At 39.2% G+C, this 18,772-nt stretch overlaps 1 long non-coding RNA gene across 1 annotated transcript; it reads right to left on the reverse strand.

Moving 5' to 3' along the window:
• Window positions 1-17,883: 17,883 nt before the first annotated feature.
• Window positions 17,884-18,394, reverse strand: LOC119903731. Its single transcript, XR_005444559.1, has 2 exons — window positions 18,317-18,394; window positions 17,884-18,046 (listed from the first exon to the last, which is right to left on the reverse strand). It is a non-coding gene; the product is annotated as an uncharacterized LOC119903731 (long non-coding RNA).
• Window positions 18,395-18,772: the final 378 nt, after the last annotated feature.

The following is an 18,772-nucleotide window of genomic DNA, read 5'->3' on the forward strand; positions in this document are numbered from 1 at the left end:
CCTAATGGGGGTCAAAATCCATACTCTTTAGCCGAACATTCATGCTTTTTATTACTGTGCCTTCCTGCAGCTCAGCAAGGAAACTCTTTCTAGGGAAACAGAATGACCAAAAACTTTGCAAGATACCCACTCGATTTGATTGATCATATTAGCTTCAGCTGACGACTTACATTGCAAAGAGGAGGAACAATTACAGCAACCAATAACACTTCTTTAAAAATGCAAACCAATCCTTTAAATGAGAGACACTACACAAATGCACACTTCCTATAGCTACTGTATGATGTTGCAGAGTGAAGGTTTATGGATGTATTCCATAAGTTCTGTTCTCCTCATCAAAACATTCACTCCCTAATTACATCTACTTAAGCAATTTTGTTGAGGGAAAAAAAACTGTTGTGCTTAATTGCATTACTATCTGGAAGGCAGAAATATGCAGAGTGAAAAAACATATAGCAACGTGAGGGAACTGCTAATTAGTCAGATATTTGGTTTGCACCGCCAAATAGCATATTACGCCCCACACTGATAGGAGGCTGAAGAGAGTGAGGCTTCTGTTCTTGAAACTGTAATCAAACAAAGACAGATGTACAGATAAACACTAGAGTGAAAAGTTTGGAATTATTGTTCATGTGCTCTCTCTGTTCACACGGCTGCTTCTTCTTCTGTGAGTATAGACACTTCCTTCTCTGTGATTTCACATCTGTAGGTGCCAGGTATCGGATAAAGTGCTCATCTCCAACCACAATACCTACTGATAAGGTTAATAAAAACAGTTCAAGTATTGTAATAACATGAAATGTGCCACAGCTGAAATATTCATGATGGTGTATTGTGCTGCATTTCAAAAGCTTACAAATCAGCCCAATAAAATGTGCTCCAGAAGCCCTCCATTTCCTCTCTCTGAGGGGTTCTATGCACAATAAGGCTCAGTTTCATCTCACAATTTGAAAGTTTATTCAGACTTTGAAGCAGTCTTTTAAAAAAAGATGCCCTTCTCGCCACTATAACACTTAAAATGCTCTTTTGGTTGCCATTTTCACACGAACAATAGGAAATTATGTCGAGGCAAGAAAAAAAAATCTTTTATAATGAATACCACATTTAGTGATTGCAAATAATTGCGTTAAGTGGCTTATTTGCCTTAGGTCGGGGAGGGTGACTCCTGTATAACTAATATAAAGATCTGAACCCTCACCCTCACTGATGAGGGCTATTCACAGCTCGGCTACCCTGTGCCCCCTCCCAGCTCCTTATGCTCCAACGTGATGAGGAGTGTGTTGTTAAAATTTCAAAGCAATGATTTTACACAATGATATTCATCCCACTGTTATGTAGCAGGAAGTAACGGACCAGTGCTGCTTCTGCCCTCTGCCTGGAGGAGGACAGTGGGAGCTGAACGACGCATCAGAAACTGTATGACAGCAAGTGATTCACAAAATACAAAACCTGCATATGCTCAGTGCTAAAGCGACACTACCTGGTAAAACACAGACTCAAACAAAATGGCATCTACTGAATTAGCGGAAATCTCAAATTTAAAAAAACAATTGCTCCATTTTCACAAATCACTGACTTTTTGATTCCCTCATGTAATAGTGGAAAGTAGATTTACACAGGTACAGTACTTAATATAATAAATACATGATATATTTGTTGCACTAGGATACTAGGTGGATCTGGTCAAGATCCACTTTGACCAGCTACATCATTAACATGCCGCTGATATCAAATGTATCTAATCTAATGGTATAATACTGTGTCAATAATAATAAAACACTTTGATATGGGGGCATTCTGACTAATAAGAACTTTTTCTTTTGATACTTTAAGTACATTTTGGTGATAAACCTTCTGTATTTCAACAAAAGTAACAATCTCTTCTTGATGCAGGACTTTCCTTAATAATTCCTTTCCTATAATAATAATAATATATGACATATTTCTACAATTTATTCCTTGTTTTACTTCAGTGAAGGATCTGAATCTTTCTTCCATCACTGATTAGATTCTCTTGTCAAAAATGTCTTTATTAGTGTAGGAATAAACCTGAATAACGTCAAGACAGAATTGCATTGCTCTCATTGAAAGAATGAACCATATATTGTTCATACTGGCCTGCAGCCCACTTTAAAATAAGGTGAGTTAATACTAATACCAACAGCTGTAAAGAGAGGCAAATGCAGTTCCAATTTGATGTAGCTCACACCGAGCTGTGCATCTTTTTGTGAGTGAAATAAAAACTTTGTAACATAAACTTCATTACTACATGTACACAGGTAGTAAAAAAACAAATAAAGGTTTTCTATGTGTAGTCAACATCTGTTTATCTCATCTGAGCCATGGTCTTGAAGCAATCTTTGGAAATAAATTGTGCTGCCTATTATTCATGGACAAACGCCATGCAACATGAAGCCTACTATAAACACAGTTTCAAAACAAAAAAACTTGATCTGTTTTGTTTCGGCGCTGACCCTTCCCATTTGGCTGCGCTCGGTTACAGTTTACCTTTCAGGGGAAAAAAAGCCTTCATGTATTATTAGCAGTATTCTGGATGACGGTGGAAAACAAATATATAGAAATGACTGCACACATTGTCCTCCATTTGAAAAGAGATACCCAGGGAAATCATCAAGAGAACAAAAATATTCAAGATGCTGCAATAATTACTTTAGGGTATCCAGTGCTCTCTCATGGAATATATCAGTGGCCACCATGTCTGTGGTTTGACCCAGCGTTACTGCAGAAATCTCAAGCAAACAAGGGACATGAACCTCCTATTATGGACGACTAAGACAGTCCCTAAATAAAAAATAAAAAAACACTGCACAAACTGACCACCTGGACTACAGACGGTCAACTAGACTCAGTCAGCTGTATTCTGTTCACGAAAATAAAAGGTATTCAGTGTGGATCATAGTTTACATAAAAAGTAATTTAGCAAACATCAAATGTTTGAAGGTATTACTGTTACAGCAGTTAGGGGCAGAATTGCAGATTCTACATATAACGGTGTGGAAATGCCAACATCTTGGAATAATGTATCAAAACATGTGAGTTTGACTTTGTTTTCACGGAGACAGAAAGTCTGATGCGCTCTCCAACTCAAAGGAGGATAAGTACGTTAACCAGATGACTGTAGTAATATGCTATATTCTGGTGTAACGTATTTGTCTAAAATGCACAATTTACACATGTACAAATCACAGTTATATTAGATTTAACATGTATTTAAAGTTTATCATCTCAATTATTGTACTTTACTTTGCCAAATATGCCTCAGATATTCTTTTAACTCTGTGAATAAAGTTTTTTTTGTTTTATTGTGTATGTTTTAAGTGTTGTAAATGTTTGACTGTTACTATCAAATACTGTATTATTATAGCCTGCTATTAAAAGCAACTGTCTGTAGTCTCTTTTGATAAGTAATTTAAAATAATTAAAAAGGTGTTTTAGGGTGATTCGCCAACATCACCAACAAGTTGGTATTAGTGTGACATGCAGGGGCTGGCTGCTAAGAACTTTGAAACCTACCAGATTGGATGGGTATGCACAAATAAAAGCAAATTTAAGTCTTCTTTAAAATCTAGTGTGATAAATCATAGTTATAACCAATAATTTTGTCATGACAGAGTTACTTTATTCCTAACACTGTTCTATCAACTCTCCGATAGAAAGTGGTCTTAGTTAGATATCTATAGGATATTCAAAGACAACTTTAAAATGGTCCCTGTGAGTCTCCCTGTTGGACTGTCTTGCTCGAACGCTGTTGGAACATTTGGTGGAAACTTAAATCCAAAGCATAACACATCACCACGAGTTCTTAACACCAATGCACTCAGCAGGAACTGAAGCACAGATTTTGATGAGTTGGCATACTGTGCTTACCAGATCCAAAATATACAGTAGAGTATTTCCTTTTTATCTCCAAATACAGCTTGCAGAGTGCAGCTTGCAGTTACAGCACATTTACTCAAATGACAGCTTGTTTTGAATTTCACAAATGATAAATGTGACTTCATAAGTTTATTTATTTATGGGAGCTATGTATTGTCTTTATCTGTATACTGTTGTGTTTCTATGTTGAACTGGCCATGAAAACAAATCTCCCTCTGGGACAGAAATGACTCTTTCTAAATCTTTCTAATAATTTCCCCACATTGTTATTTGACTGTGCTTCTTTAGATTCTTTAACTCAAGATTTAATTTAAGTTAAATATCACTGAATCTTTGTAAACCATTTAACAACTCTTTAATGGAAATAATCGTGAAGGAGGAATGCTTTTATCTGTCATTTATTTACACAAATCTAGCATGATCAGAGCAGAGAGTGTGAAAGTTTTGCCATCCATATACAGTGCATGTAGTCACCGTAGGAGTCAGCACTTAGCACTTAGCCTATTAGGACTAGTGCCTCAGCAGCACGCAATTAAATGTCTCCATGCTAAATGAGCACTCAGGTCATGTTTAATGGGCAGAGAGCTAATAAAGGTTGGGCTCAGCGGGAGGAGAGGTGACTCACCCTACAGTAGCTTCCCAAAGGTGTTGAAAAGACAAGAGCAGGGAAGGCCGCTGGTTGCCGTGCGGACTCCGTCAGTCACCCTATCATCTTCCTGCACAGAGACACGTCTCATCACCAGCTGCAAGCCTGTAAGTGCCCACAAACTGAAACATGAATCTCAGCTCATATCCACATATATAACCAGGTAAATACATTTCCTATGCATGCACTCAAATGATAACTTCTGTTTTGTTTCAGCTGATGTTATGGATGTGATATTTGCTTTAGCTGATGCTGCTGGATGTTCATCAGTTGTACACTCATGGATCTGTAGCTACGTGGTTCATATTTTCCCAGTAACAGCGTAGACAAAGAGACAACATGACACATAACATAAACCTCTGAGTCGATACTTTTCTTTTAATGGAGAAAGATGAAAATATCAATACCAGCTCATTTACAAATGCGTTTTGTTGCCCAGTTACTTATAGTTAATTGATTTTAACAACCACATGGGAGACGTAGCAAGAAATCAATTGAAGGGGCCAAGTTAAGTGACTGCATGACAGCTCATATTGTGGCCAATTCAACACAGTCTAATATGAAAAGACAATAATCCAAAGAGGACAGGCAGGAGGAGTGAATATTACAGCTGAGTATGACAGGCCACCTCCCTCCACAACAGCAATACCAAGCTGTCTGGCAGGAAAACATGAGATGAAGTGGAATAAATTCTCCTGGTAAATGTTATTGCAAACAATATGCCTTCATGAAAAAGAAAGAGGGAAGAGCAATCTGCGCAGACTGACCATTCTGCGAACCGTTTATCAGCTTGAAATGCTATTTCATGCATTAATACCTCACAAACTGCATTCCCCCCAACACTTTCAGTACAAAAGCCCTCCGATTTATGATTACCAGTCAACTAAGCAATAGCCTGTGGTCCCCGCCGACACACCGCTTCCTTTTACTTCCCTCACCGCAAGCTCGTCTCAGGGCCCCTGCAGGTTCAGAGACAAGACTGTCAGGGTAATGTGATCAAGGTGGATGCAGGCAGAGAGAAGCTAAATCCTGGCTGGGGGATGACATTCTTTGATTTTTAACCATTACAGAGTTTTCATAGAGCTGCAGTCAATTTATTTTATTTATTCTAATGAAGAGCATTAGGAGTGCCATACTGTGCTGCACTGCACATTGATCGCCTCGTTAATCACACTTTGCAGACACTCGCAAATCAAGTTCTAACAGCAAGCACTGAATCAAGTGCAATGAAGCATAAGCTCCTTCACAATTTATGATCTTTCAAATTGCATCTTTTCAACCATTAAATTGCAAGATACCATAAATTTTTATCCTCTCTTCTTCAGTCCTGGTATTGATTCTGTCGTGTGAAAAATAGAAGAGTAGTAAATTCAGGCAGTTAGACAAAATTTAAGGCTTGTCTTCAGAAAGGAAACTGAATGGCACAAGGCAGGCTGTTAATTTGCCATCGAGAACAAATATCAGGAGTGATAAAAATTTAAAAGTCCAACAGGGGCTTCAAAGACGTGGCTCAGATGGGTTTCAGTCCTTCGCAACCTTGAGCTCTTTTACTTCACTACCTCTGAAATGCCAGTGCACCTTCAGGGTCTTTTACCTACCATTTTTTAAGATTAGGTACCTGATGTGCTGCAGAATAAGAATTAAGTCCCCACCATATATAAAAATGACTAGACCCTCTTTTCATGTGGCAGACATTTATAGATTCTGCAGATTTTGAAGAAGAAGGCAAGAAGTGGTGAACACACAAGTATCAGCAAAGCATGTATTAATACTATATCTATGTATACATGCTTACAACGCCAATATTTCACTTTATTTTCTCTCCCTGAGCGGAAAAAGTCTGGTCTGAATATAAAAAAATCCCCATAAACTCTAAATTTCAACACTTAGAGTGGTCATTACATTTAACCTGTGAAAATCTAAAATGGTTCTTACCTGCCCCATACTGTTCTCAGAAAATGGCATAATTGTTCTTAGATTGCATCTCACTCACACCAAGCTGTAAGGAACACTTGTCAAACAATACAGTCAAATTAGTTCCCTGTGATTGAGCATGTTGAGGACATATCCAGTACATTATATATCTAGGAAAAGAAACAGAAGTGCCATGAAAGAGTCTCAATTACTGTGACAAAGTAAAGGAGAGGCAAGAAAACCAGTCAGCGGCTTCCAAAAGTGAAGGGTTAACCTCTTCACGTCTGCACGGGGACCAACTCTTAAGTTATGATTGGAAAGAGTGCCTGCTGGTACATGTGGCATGAACATAACAATGTCTGACCTTGCCTCAGAAGTCAGACACATCTGTAAGTCTTATGTCTTAAAATCTGATCCATGTTAAAGGAGAAAAGCAGTTTGATGATTCAGGCACAGCAATATCTGAATGCAAAGTGAGGGAAAACAGCAAAAGGTTGATCCCTGCAAGTTGTAAAAAGCTAAGAGAATTCAAATGGTTTTGCAGACGCAAATGCCATTTCCAAATGTCTAAATTAATTTTTTACTCCTTGGAACTGTGGAGAAAAAAGCCTTCACTAACCTCTGCACAGAGGAAAGCAGGGCAGCCTTAATCATACAGCGCTGTGCCAGACAACTGCTCTGAAAAGGTGAACAGTAAAACTGAAGCGGCATGGCTGACAGGCGTGGAAGATAATGCTGCTCCAGTCATTTTCATGGGAGGTGCTGCCCAACTCAGACAGCACACAATATGACTCCACAACCTGAGAGAAGTAACGCTGGTCAGGCAGCTAAAGTGTTTTTGACACAGAACCTCCCCAAGGGAAGGAAAATCAGCAGAGGAAATAGCACGTAAGGAAAACAAACCATAATAAAAGGCATAAAAGCTCACAAACATTGGATTGATCAGACAATTACAACCCATCTGGCTTGTTAAACTCAATCTGCTATCTCACACAGGCTGGCAGTTGGCTGCAGCTTTTTGCAGTTGGTGGTGCAGTTGACTGTTCCCAGATCTGGTGATAATCTATGTGTTTCTTATTATTACAAATCCCATGACAAGAACAAAACAAATAATGAGTTGATGCTACTATATAAAAAGGGGCAACAAAAGACTGTATTTTCTATGGAGGTTAAATGATTGAATGTTGACGGAGCTGATGTTATTTTACTGATCCATCATGGAATCAGCCCTCGCTGTCTCACTGATTTGTTGGTATGGGGATTTAAATATGACAAACAGAAATCAGCTGGGCAACATCGTCCGAGTCAAACTGCTGATGAACAGCAGACATTTCCAGCCAGCAAATCACACAGACAGCTAAAGCCATCGCAACAAATCCTCGGGCCCTCCTCTTGTGACCTTCCTCTATCTGATCAGATATACAGGTTTCCAAAAATTTGGTGGAATATTTTCAAGTTTCTATGCATCCCACACGCTGTAAGTACTTGAAATTCTAATATGGTACAGTACCATAAATGAGTAAGTGTATGAGCATAGGATGACACTTTATTACTGCAGTTTTCTTTACTTTTATCAAATCTTTTTGTGGGACACTATAGGTCTGATTTGAACTGAAGAAATAAAGAAATTTGTTTGTGTAGCTAAAGTCTGATATACTAAAGTAAGATGTGAATTCTGACATACGTACCATATTCCTCTAAAACAAAACAAAAAATATTAAAATAGTGAGCCACGCTGTTACAGTGGGTGACATACTGATTTTACATACACTGTCCAGCTGGTGTAAAACACTCACTAGAGCACCATGTGTGTATTAATCTGCAACTGAAAATAGCCCCCCCAAAAATATACATCTTGCACCTGATCAGGTAAGATTTGCTGAAAACTACAGTGCCCAGCTGTTTCAGGAAATTATTTAGCCTTTTAAAAAAATATTTATTTATTGTATATTTGTGAGTCATTTTTAAATATTTACATCTTCAGTAGGAACAAATGGGTTTGGGTTAATTAACCACCAAAGACAGTATGGAGAAGTCAGAAAGAATTGCTACTTAGACTAACTCAGTGTTGGTTTTGGTCTTTTAATGGGATTTGTTGACAATTACAAAAACAGAGAATATCTCCAGCCTTATTGTTTAGAGCTGCAAGTATTCAGGGTGAAAGTTTAAATCTAAACAGGAGGGAACGGCATACTGAACACAGCACCACCAGTTTGGATCTGAATTTGATGATCCATGATTAAGGGATCTTCTGGTGCTCTGTGCTGATCTGCCGTTACAGCTGAACTCTACACACTATACCACACTGCACGTCCCTCTTGTGATGACTCTAACAGATAACTGGACCAAAACACAGCCAGGCTCTATAGGCAAGCACATATCAACAAGCACACAATAGTGCACTCAAAAAGACACTTTCACCAGCCCAACAAAGGGAGATGCTACAGGGTATGACAACTTCTTGTGAACGACAAAATGCCGCCTGACAAGCTTTCAAGGGATGGTTGAGCTCTGGCAGATTACACAGATCTTTATCTTTTCATAAAACGGAGTGCAGCATTTAAGTGCCAATGACTGAGAATACAATCTGAATTGTAAAGTGTGTCACAGCCATTACATGGAGATGTAGGGCCAGTAATGGTGAGAGTAATTGTGTGATGACAGTTTCACTGCACAGTGACATTCTCCAGGGCATTGTCATCATCCCTGACAGGTAATACGGGTCCACTGGGAATTGGGTATGTCTTACAGTTAGAGTTTCTTCTTCATAAACACACACCAACCCCCCAATCCATCCTTACTTACAGCTTTGTCAAACCCCAGAACTCGCAGTGGCTTTTCAATATAGCTGCGGGTCTGAGTGAGGTAATTAGATGTTAATGTGAAATAATGGAATCATGGCGGGTTGTTACATAGGGAGAAATGCAGACCTTGGCGTGATCTCGGAGTGAAAAGCACAATTGCTTAAAAATCAAAACATGCTGTCAGCGGCTCACCTAAGCAGCAGAAAATGGCCTGACTTTGGAATACATTACAATGGTAATTGCTCTGACAAAATTACCTTGTCTAAGATGAGCTCGAACAGACATCTGAGACATGCATGTCGATTGGCTCAATTTCATGATTATTGGGAGGCTGAAATCAAGGCCTTTATGTGAGGGGAAATCAACGGGGAAATTGACATAAACATCTCATCGGAGGCATTATACTGAATGGAAGAAGTAGCTTCTATTTTAAACAGCATTGTTACAAAATCTCTTTAAAGCTTTACTTCAAAAGAACCATTCTTCAGGTGGAAACTGCAAGACGTCAATATACGCTAAATTAAATGGACAAGGAAATGCCTAGCATAAATTATAATTTGATATTCACAAATAGAAATCAGGGCAGTTTGCTCCATCCATGGTTAATTCATCTTTTGTTTATTTAATAAAATGTGTTCAACATAATGTTTACTTTGTATGGCTAGATCCCAGGATGTAAGAGATACTTTTCCAGCTCAAACAAGCCTCTCCTTTTCACTGCTGCATTAGTTACCAAACCTGTGCTTTTGCGTCTTTAAGAGTAACAAAGGAGGCTGAACAAAAGGACAAGACTGAGAAAGACTGAAATGACTTAATAAACTACAACGTAGCATTGTACACAGGCTCCACCTTTGATTGTTAGTTGTGGCTCTTTCTGTCTGGGCTTTTCCTCACACGTATCAGAAAAGGGAGAGTTAAAATGCCTCTCATGTCTGTGATCTGATGAGGATCACCTTCATCCATTTGAAAGGTGATTTCCGAGCAAAATTGTTTCTCTGAACACATGCTGCTTGAGCCGAGAGCACATTTTTCCAGCATGTTAACAAACATGTAATTTCCATAAACACGTCCAGTAATTGACAGCTTGATTTGGGCTCTGCCAGGAAGCTGACAGACAGTTCTTGGCTGCTTTAATGCAGGCAGCACAGGCTTAAGGCCTCACCAGGCTGTAATGAGCTTCTCAGGGCTTTGTCTGGATTAGACCACCAAACACAGGCAAAATTTCACACAAATCCCATCCGACATTCTTTATCTTGTTAGATTATATTGTGTACTGTAATTCAGAATTACATTCAAATAAAAAAATAATCAAATGTCAACAGTGACAAATTTTACATTTGAACCTAAATTAACTGGGATAACAGGAGGTGGTGTGTCAAGCCTTAAACAAGGTGGCTGGAGATACCAGAGAGTAAGATTTAACACTTTTAAAACCTTGTGATTGGTAGAAATTCAACATAGATTTTTCAGGCAAATCATGCAGGAATGTCTTGTCTCATTTTTCTCTGCAGGGACAAAACAACAGGTAAGAATAAAGAGATCTAAAACAGCAACAGAGATGCATAGCAGGTAAGCATAAAAGATGTGTATGTTAAGGTCTATGTAAAGGTACATATTAAGTTAATGGGCTTTATAAGCTATAAAAACCTATGATTTTAATGTGAATATAAGTAAACATTTTTGACAAAAACATGTTTTATGTTGGAATTAAGTTTAAATATAAGATAATTTAATGTCTATTTGTAGTTCTGAACATAGACTAATTTTAGACTTAAGGAACTTGCAGCATTATGCATGCAACTTAATATAAATAACACATTAATTACACTCTAATTTGCATTGTACACTTCCTCAATTTTTGCTAATACTAACACCATGTCACACTACTCATGCAACTGATGTATATGGAAGTATAATATTTAGAAAATGTTAACAAATTAATTATATTATACAAATACATTTTGGTGGATTTGATCTGATTTGTGTGCTGTGGCTGCATCAGTGGTGTCTATATTGAAACCTGTGGTATCTACAGGCAAAGGTTTGCTGCTTGAACATCAGCAGCACATTCAGGTCTGTTCCCCTTTTAAAAAGCGGTGGTTCAAGAGAAGCAGAGAGATGATGGCGAGCACAAGGGGAAAAATAGAGTCTGATAAATCTGTATTGAACGGTGTGTGAAGGATGTTAATACATATTAATGGTGACAGGAATATTTGCAAGTGAATACACTGGCGAAGGGGATTAAACATAACTCTCCATAGAAGGGGAGGTATCATCACTCCCATTCTGGCGTGGGACTCTGCCGTATCAGATTCATCCCCATGCACATTGCCAGCAAACACTAAGCCCTTATCTCTCCACTGGGCCTCTCCGGAGAGTTTACAATTTCTCGCTTCGCTGGAGCCTGAGCTGAGCTTGTTACTGGCACAAAGGCTGAGAGGTGGCCTGGTTGAGAGCACAAAGCCGCCCTCACCTCTGGACGGACACATTTCCCTCAGATAACGGACGACTTGTTGGACAGCGACACTTGAGTGTCCCTATACATTAGTATGACAGCCACACAGCCTCTGCACAGTGGGACTCACAACAAAGTTAAAGTAAAAAAAAAAAACGGGAAAAAAAACATGACACAACGACATGGCTTCAGTAAAAGATCCTCATTAATGAGTTGTGTTAGAGGTTGCAGAGGGACGTGAACTCAGCAGATGTGGTCTGGTCCCTTAGAGACACTTTACTGCCCTGCCATGGGCGCTATCCTCTGAAGGCACAACCATCACAGTCAACGTCCCATTTGCTACTCCGCTGATGGCATTAACACCAAAGGGGATTAATGACAGGAACACAGTCATGAGATTTAGGGTAAATATGTCTTTTAACATTAAACTAAATCTGTGTTCGGTCACATTAGACGAATAAGCCCATTTAGTAGTCCATATACATTTTGCAGCCCTCTGAAACCTGCTCTTTATTCAGCTGTAATATCAAAACCACATACACTGCTATAAACATCCATTAGGTGTGAATTTTACAGAAATAAACGCTGGGGTGACCTTTGTGGCAGTTCAGACACTGCATTTGAAAAATACTTCATGGAAAGGCCAGTTATGAACGGTAAATTAAATTAACAAACAACTCTGATATTGGATTAAAACATCAAGTAGTATATTACAATTGAATTTCATCAGTGCTAAAGATGAAAGCCTCTGAGAATAAGATTTGTTCACATTAACCTCCATGAGAAATGAATGCATGTGAAAATAGTGAATTATTCATGTGTAAGTGACCCACAGAACACGGCCATCGTCTGAACCTAAAAGTTCCAGTTTGTGACCGATTCATAATAAATAATTCTTACTGGAGTTTTAAAAAGTTAAAAGATATTCTGCACACATGATCGGTTTCCCATTGATTGCCTAATAAGTAACCCAAAGCTGCACTTACTGATCACAATTTTTTAATGCTGATTGTAAACAGGTAATTTATAGCAAACGGATGTGTTCACCCACGACAGGATAGATAGAGGCCCATAAAAAAAGGTTGGGCCATAGCAGAACAGAAATTGCACTGATGAAGCTATAAGTGCTTTGTTGAATAAAGGTTTGCATGTGGCCTTGCTTTGCTGCAGAGAGGACAATGACAACATGAAAATGCAAGTTATTTCACTTTAATTTCTACTTTATAAAGGAAGAGAATGCCAATATGGTTTCAGTAGGTTTTACGTTGACAAGTAATATTGGATTGCTGCTTGTCTTATAGTAGGTTTCCCAGTCACAGCCATTTTGGCAGAGATGTTGCTGAGACAGCTCTGGCATTGTTTTCTGGGACACAGTGAAATTCTATTTTCAGTTTTACTTGGTGCAGTAATTATCTGCATTGTTGGTGAGAATAAAGAAAATAAAGTGCATGAATATGTGCCGGTCAATTGGATTCTGTCAGTTCAAGCAGAATTGGGTACACAAGCGAGCAGCTTGCCAGCTTGTAATAACGATGGTGTTTGCGTGGAACAATTTCCCCTCTAAAACAGCTCATCAACAGCAGAGAGAGTCTGTCACCCAGGGTACGGAGTGACAAGTCTTCTGCATCTCTGTCTGTTATTAACATGTCTCTTACGACAAGCTCAATTATCTGACACTGCCCGTAATTTCCATTCCTTTTTCTGGCACAATGTAAAGTTCCTCTCCTTCATTTTCAAAGCTGGTCGTTTTGGATCTGGCAAATACTGATATAAGACATGTGTGGGAGGAGGAAGTGAAAACTGAGGGGGAAAAACACATCTGCAAGTCAGAGCGAAGTTGCTACAGGCTTGCTATGCTAAGGCCTTGATAATGTCTCATATTTGTGATTTCGAAAGCATGAATGCTAAATGTTTTTATCACAATGATGTAATTTGTTTATTTTGGATTAACTGTTACATGTAGAGTGAAGGGGCAAACGTTCTAATGTCTGAGAATTACCGGAGTCATAATACGGATTTGCTCTCAACTTCCTCTATACTTTGTGATATTAGCTAATAAGAAACCTAATCAAGATGACTCGGACAACTGGGCAACACTACATCTGCTGATAAAAATCATGTGATATGATGGAAAGCTCTGGAGCAGCTACTAAATGGTGAGACTACTTTGTCAACAAAATGTGAACTGTTTAAGTAAAGCAGATTGTGAGAAGTTTCTTCAACTGTTTGGTCACGGTGACGCAAATGGACCTCATCCATACTGGTCTTAACATTGTGTAAAGCATAAAAGTTTGTTGAAAACGTTTATTAGACCAGATATCAGATGGCTTTGTAATCAGAAAGATGTACGTGTGAGATGTCTGTGACCTCCACTGCTTGATTCCTGACCTGTGTGTAGTGTAGCTGCACTCATTCAAATACACAACAATTTCTAAAGGATTGTACTGAAAAAAAGGAGAACATGAAAAAAATACAAATTAATTTGAAGGTGCTAACAGCAGGTCTTGATTAACTAACTAATGTAGAAGCTTGTTCCTTTCTTTGATTCATTTTAATGAACCATTCAGTTTTTTTTCTCCTTCCTACAGAACTGCCTAATGATTATTTTCAGACTGTACAATCTTGCAATCATTTTGAATAACTCAACTAAAATAGAGGATAAATGCCATTCAAATGACTGGCCTCATATTCTTCATATTCTGACACAGAGAAAATGTGGGTAGACACCTTTCATAACCTTTAATCTTCGAGATTTAGTCTTTTTTGGCAAGCGTGGTTCTCAATCTGAAAAGTTTAAGTCAGAATCATAGTCGGTGACTGGGAGCTACTTTGGAAACGTTACGTTTTAGTGCGAACCCCAAAGGCCTGTTAGAGGTTACCTTACTCCTTCAAATCTTAAAGCTGGACTCTCAACACTCTTGTACGGAGGGGATGCATGATAAAAAGTGAAAATGTTCCACCAAAGTGAAATATCGCTGTAAGTGGGAGTGTCTGGGTTGCTGTGGGGGAACGTTAGAGGAAGTGGTAATGATGACAGCTCTAACTCAGTGCAGGTGCAGTAAAGCATGGCAGGTTGGTCAATTGCCCAGAACCCATTACTTCTCCCCCGAGACCATCCTTGTAATGTGCTAGGTAACTTCTGTAAAGGATTGACCTATTGTCAACAGAGAAATCTCTTAGGTTTTACATAAAGCCGCGAGTGCACCTCACAAGGTTAGGCAGGTTAAGAAGCGTGTTAAATATCTGAGTGCGCTGTTAGCAAACATGACATGTTATGCAAATAAAAAACCTTTGAAATACTGGTTTGCTTTATTATTAACACAGTGGAACACTTTCTTTGTACAGTGAACAATAGAGTTATTCAACATATTCTGTCTGCATGAACTAGCTGGACAGGTTTAGTATTGGCCTGTTGAGCTGCAGGAGACACTTTGCATTTTGTAAGCGCAGAGCACAATGCCGGTCAATGCAGAATGTATGATATTGTTTCACTCTTTGTGAGTGCCGTTACAGGAGCTGGACACATCTATGACAGTGCCAGAAGATGGAAATAGGATGACCTTGGGTGCCAGATACATCTCTGTTTCTGTGTCATTTTCAGACAGCTGCTGTTTGACCACTATCTCCCAGATGCATTCTATCCGACACTTGTAACAATAGTGTAAATGGGACGAAAATTGAGCTCACCTTAAAGGCGGACTTCAGTCCTCTTGAAGGCTGAAAGCCCTGGATGAGTCCAGTGCCCGGTGGCAGCTCAGAGTCCTTGTTTTGCTCCCTGAGACGTGTGTAATCAGAGAGAAAGTCCAGCACAGATTACAGTCTTCAATCAGTCAGGGAGGAAAATGATATGTACATCATTGTCTCTACCGCACATCCCAGGCACTGTCAGCCTGCATGCATATTACCTGTGTCAAAGCTGCCAGGGACATGACGAGAGAAACTGAGAGCCATCACAGAGCCGCCACTCAGGGGGGTGTCGAGTCTTTGAGCGCAGCAGCCAGATTCAGTCTCCATGGGGACTATACTCTGACCTCCGGGATGTTGTTGACACCATTTAATGTACATTTTCAGATACAAAACGTCTCCTTTCATATCTGAAATCGTTTCCAATGGGCTGAATAACACTGAAGGCCAGCTCTTGTCACCAAAAGAAAATACTGAGCACCCACACTTGTGGTTTTTCCCCCTCGACTCACGTCTGAGGAAGTTGAAGCTGTTGTCACATTTGACCTTGAGGTGCACAATAAAGACAAAGAGTTATTTCGTACAACGGGAAAAACTAGACGACTGCTGTGAGGAATGGCTAAAAATTATCCCTCCTAATCTTCTCATATATCTCAACATCATCTTATGCAATTGTCTCTTCACAAAACACAGACACATACTGTGCATGAGTACAAAGAAGAACATAATGTGGAAAATCTGATGGAGGTGTCTCATTGTTGTCTATTCAATTTTCACAGTTGGACCTGGATTACATACAGTAAATGCAAAACAGCAGGACAGAGAAATTTTACAAAAATACTAAAAGATTGATCAAATCAGAATTCCACCCTCTTGAAATAGAACATAGTCAGACCATAATTTCCCTGAAACAAGAGTGTTTAATTTGAAGCTGTGAATGGTACCTCTGCTTATAAAAGGATGATGGAAGATGATTTGTAGCCACACATATACCATACTTTTCTACCCAGTGTACATCTTTAAATTTAAACATCCACTGTGACACTGTATAATAATTGCCAAAAATACATAAAAAAATAAATTCACAAGCGTGCGACTACTGGCTGTGGATGTAAGGTTTGCATAATAGCCCCCTTGTCCCACACCAGGTGTCTGTTCACCTTGAGAAGTCCACACCTAAAAGCAATGTCAACACAAGCACTTTCTAGCTAGACAATTCTGTTTGTCTCCGCTGGTCCTGCTGGGGCTCCAGAGGGAGGTCACCAAATTGTCTCTGGAATAAAAAAAAAAGGCGCTGACCTTCTGCTAAATTGGCCACACTCAGTAGTGAGGGAATATCAGGTTATTGAGTTGATCCATGCTGTGTTTCCCTGCCTGGGGAAAATGATCTGCGCTATTGTCTGCCTTCTGCAGTTGATCAAGGGCAAGAATGTGTCAGGAATGCAGAAACACGGGACACTTTTTTGTGTTGTTTCAAATGTCCTAATGGTTTAAGAGAAAAACACCATTAGCACCCTGCTGTAAACAAAATATTAAGCAGCATGGTAAATGCTTTTCACTTAGGAAGAGGCTTGCAGTTCACTTCCAAGAGGAAATTAAATAAAGGCTTTATGCTCTAAACTCTGAGATGTTTCATAGAAGAGACATATTGCAAATAGTAAATATGCAGCTGCCGAAGCCTAACAATTCATTGCACTGTACTTTCAAGTTGTTGATTCCTTGAGAAAGGCAAATAATAGTCACTTCAAAAAATTGCAGGCCTATCTTCGAACAACTGGGGAAAACAGTTCAAATTGGGCAGGGATAGGGAAGAAGCGGCCCTCTCGCTGAAGTATTGTGTATATTTGGGACAGTATAATGAAATAAGTCATTTCTGCCAACAGTTCACATTACATCCCAATGGTTAAGAACTATAATCCCAATAGCATTTTGAATTCTATCACACATACAGTTGGAGATGTTATTGCATGATTACAGTGTTTTTCTGCCTCTGCATAGTTATTGTATTTATGCATTTTGCACATGAATTGGAAGAGAAGTTGAGCACCGTGTACAATTACTCAGCTATTCAAACTCAGCTAGAAGATCCAAAGCTATTTGCTACAATGAAAACACACAAACAACTTGCTTCAAACTATACCTGTCTGTCACAAAAACACAATACTGAAGCTGCATTACTGAAAAAGCTTTCCTTCTACTCTCCAAAATAAGACTCAATTGTGTTTCATTCGTCTTTTGCAAAATTCGCCCCACATGTAACAATGAGAAACTAAGAGTGTGCAGTAATGACATGCTTGCCTCAACAAATCAAAGCTGCAAGAAGCTTTACTTGTCCTGCATCAGTGTGTGCGTTTCTTTTAATGTGATAACTTATGCTGGAGATTCTCCTGATTCATTAACTGGGCTGAAAACAGTTGAAAGCTCTGCTCATTTTGTTACAGGCAAATGCTGACAAACACAAGTAAGTACCGCTAACAGAAGAGTGTTACTTAACCTCAACTTTATTGACAAAGTCGGCCTCCAATCCAGGTGGTCAGCTGAAATGGCAGTGTGGACAGTGTCACGCTCAGCAGCCACCCGATCTCTGTTTCTTCTTTTAACCTGCCGAGCTGCTGGGGAGGATCGGCCACTGATGGCAGCTTTTATCTGCAACGGCCAGAAGAAACCTCTTCCTGTTACAAGGCAGTGGCACTCTGTCAAGCAAGACAAAGTTATCCCAGCTATGGCACTGGACAATCGCCCTCCAGTTCTCAATACATTTCCAACTGCGGTGTTGATTTGCATCATAAAAGCTGAACCACACACAACTTCTGGCAAACAATATTCAAGTGCAGGAGTAGTCTACAAATCCCCCCCCCCACGAACTGCAGAAATATTCTTGAATCTCCGACCTGAAATGTATTTCAAGGCACTCACGTTTGTCAAATCTGCCACACCGGAAAAACTGGAAAAACCATGATTCTCCACGCAGATTGTCCCAGAGGTCTGTGTATCATAGATTTCATTCCTGCAGGGGAGCAAAGATTATTACAATATTCAGATTACCGAGCAGAGGAAATTAATTGGACTAATTAACATACAAGTAAATGATGATACCGTTAACACATTTCATTAACTCAAACTGTCATTCTATATTCCTGGTGCACTTGGTATTGCATTACAATGAATTAGATTCATTAAATTATGCAAATGAAAGGAACGACAACACCGACAAGTCTTTTTTAACGTTGTAGGCCACATTTTCTGACTCGTTTTCAGCAAATTGACAAAGGCTCAAAAAGCATGTGCTTTTCACTCTGATTTACCAGATAAAGCTTTTCATAGACTACCATTTTAATTATGTTCACAGGCACTAAAACCAGGTAGTCTATA

Source organism: Micropterus salmoides, unplaced genomic scaffold, assembly GCF_014851395.1.
Source record: "Micropterus salmoides isolate LMB-PRFRI ecotype aquatic unplaced genomic scaffold, ASM1485139v1 Ms_hic_scaffold_15, whole genome shotgun sequence".
In the NCBI taxonomy this organism is placed as follows: domain Eukaryota; kingdom Metazoa; phylum Chordata; class Actinopteri; order Centrarchiformes; family Centrarchidae; genus Micropterus; species Micropterus salmoides.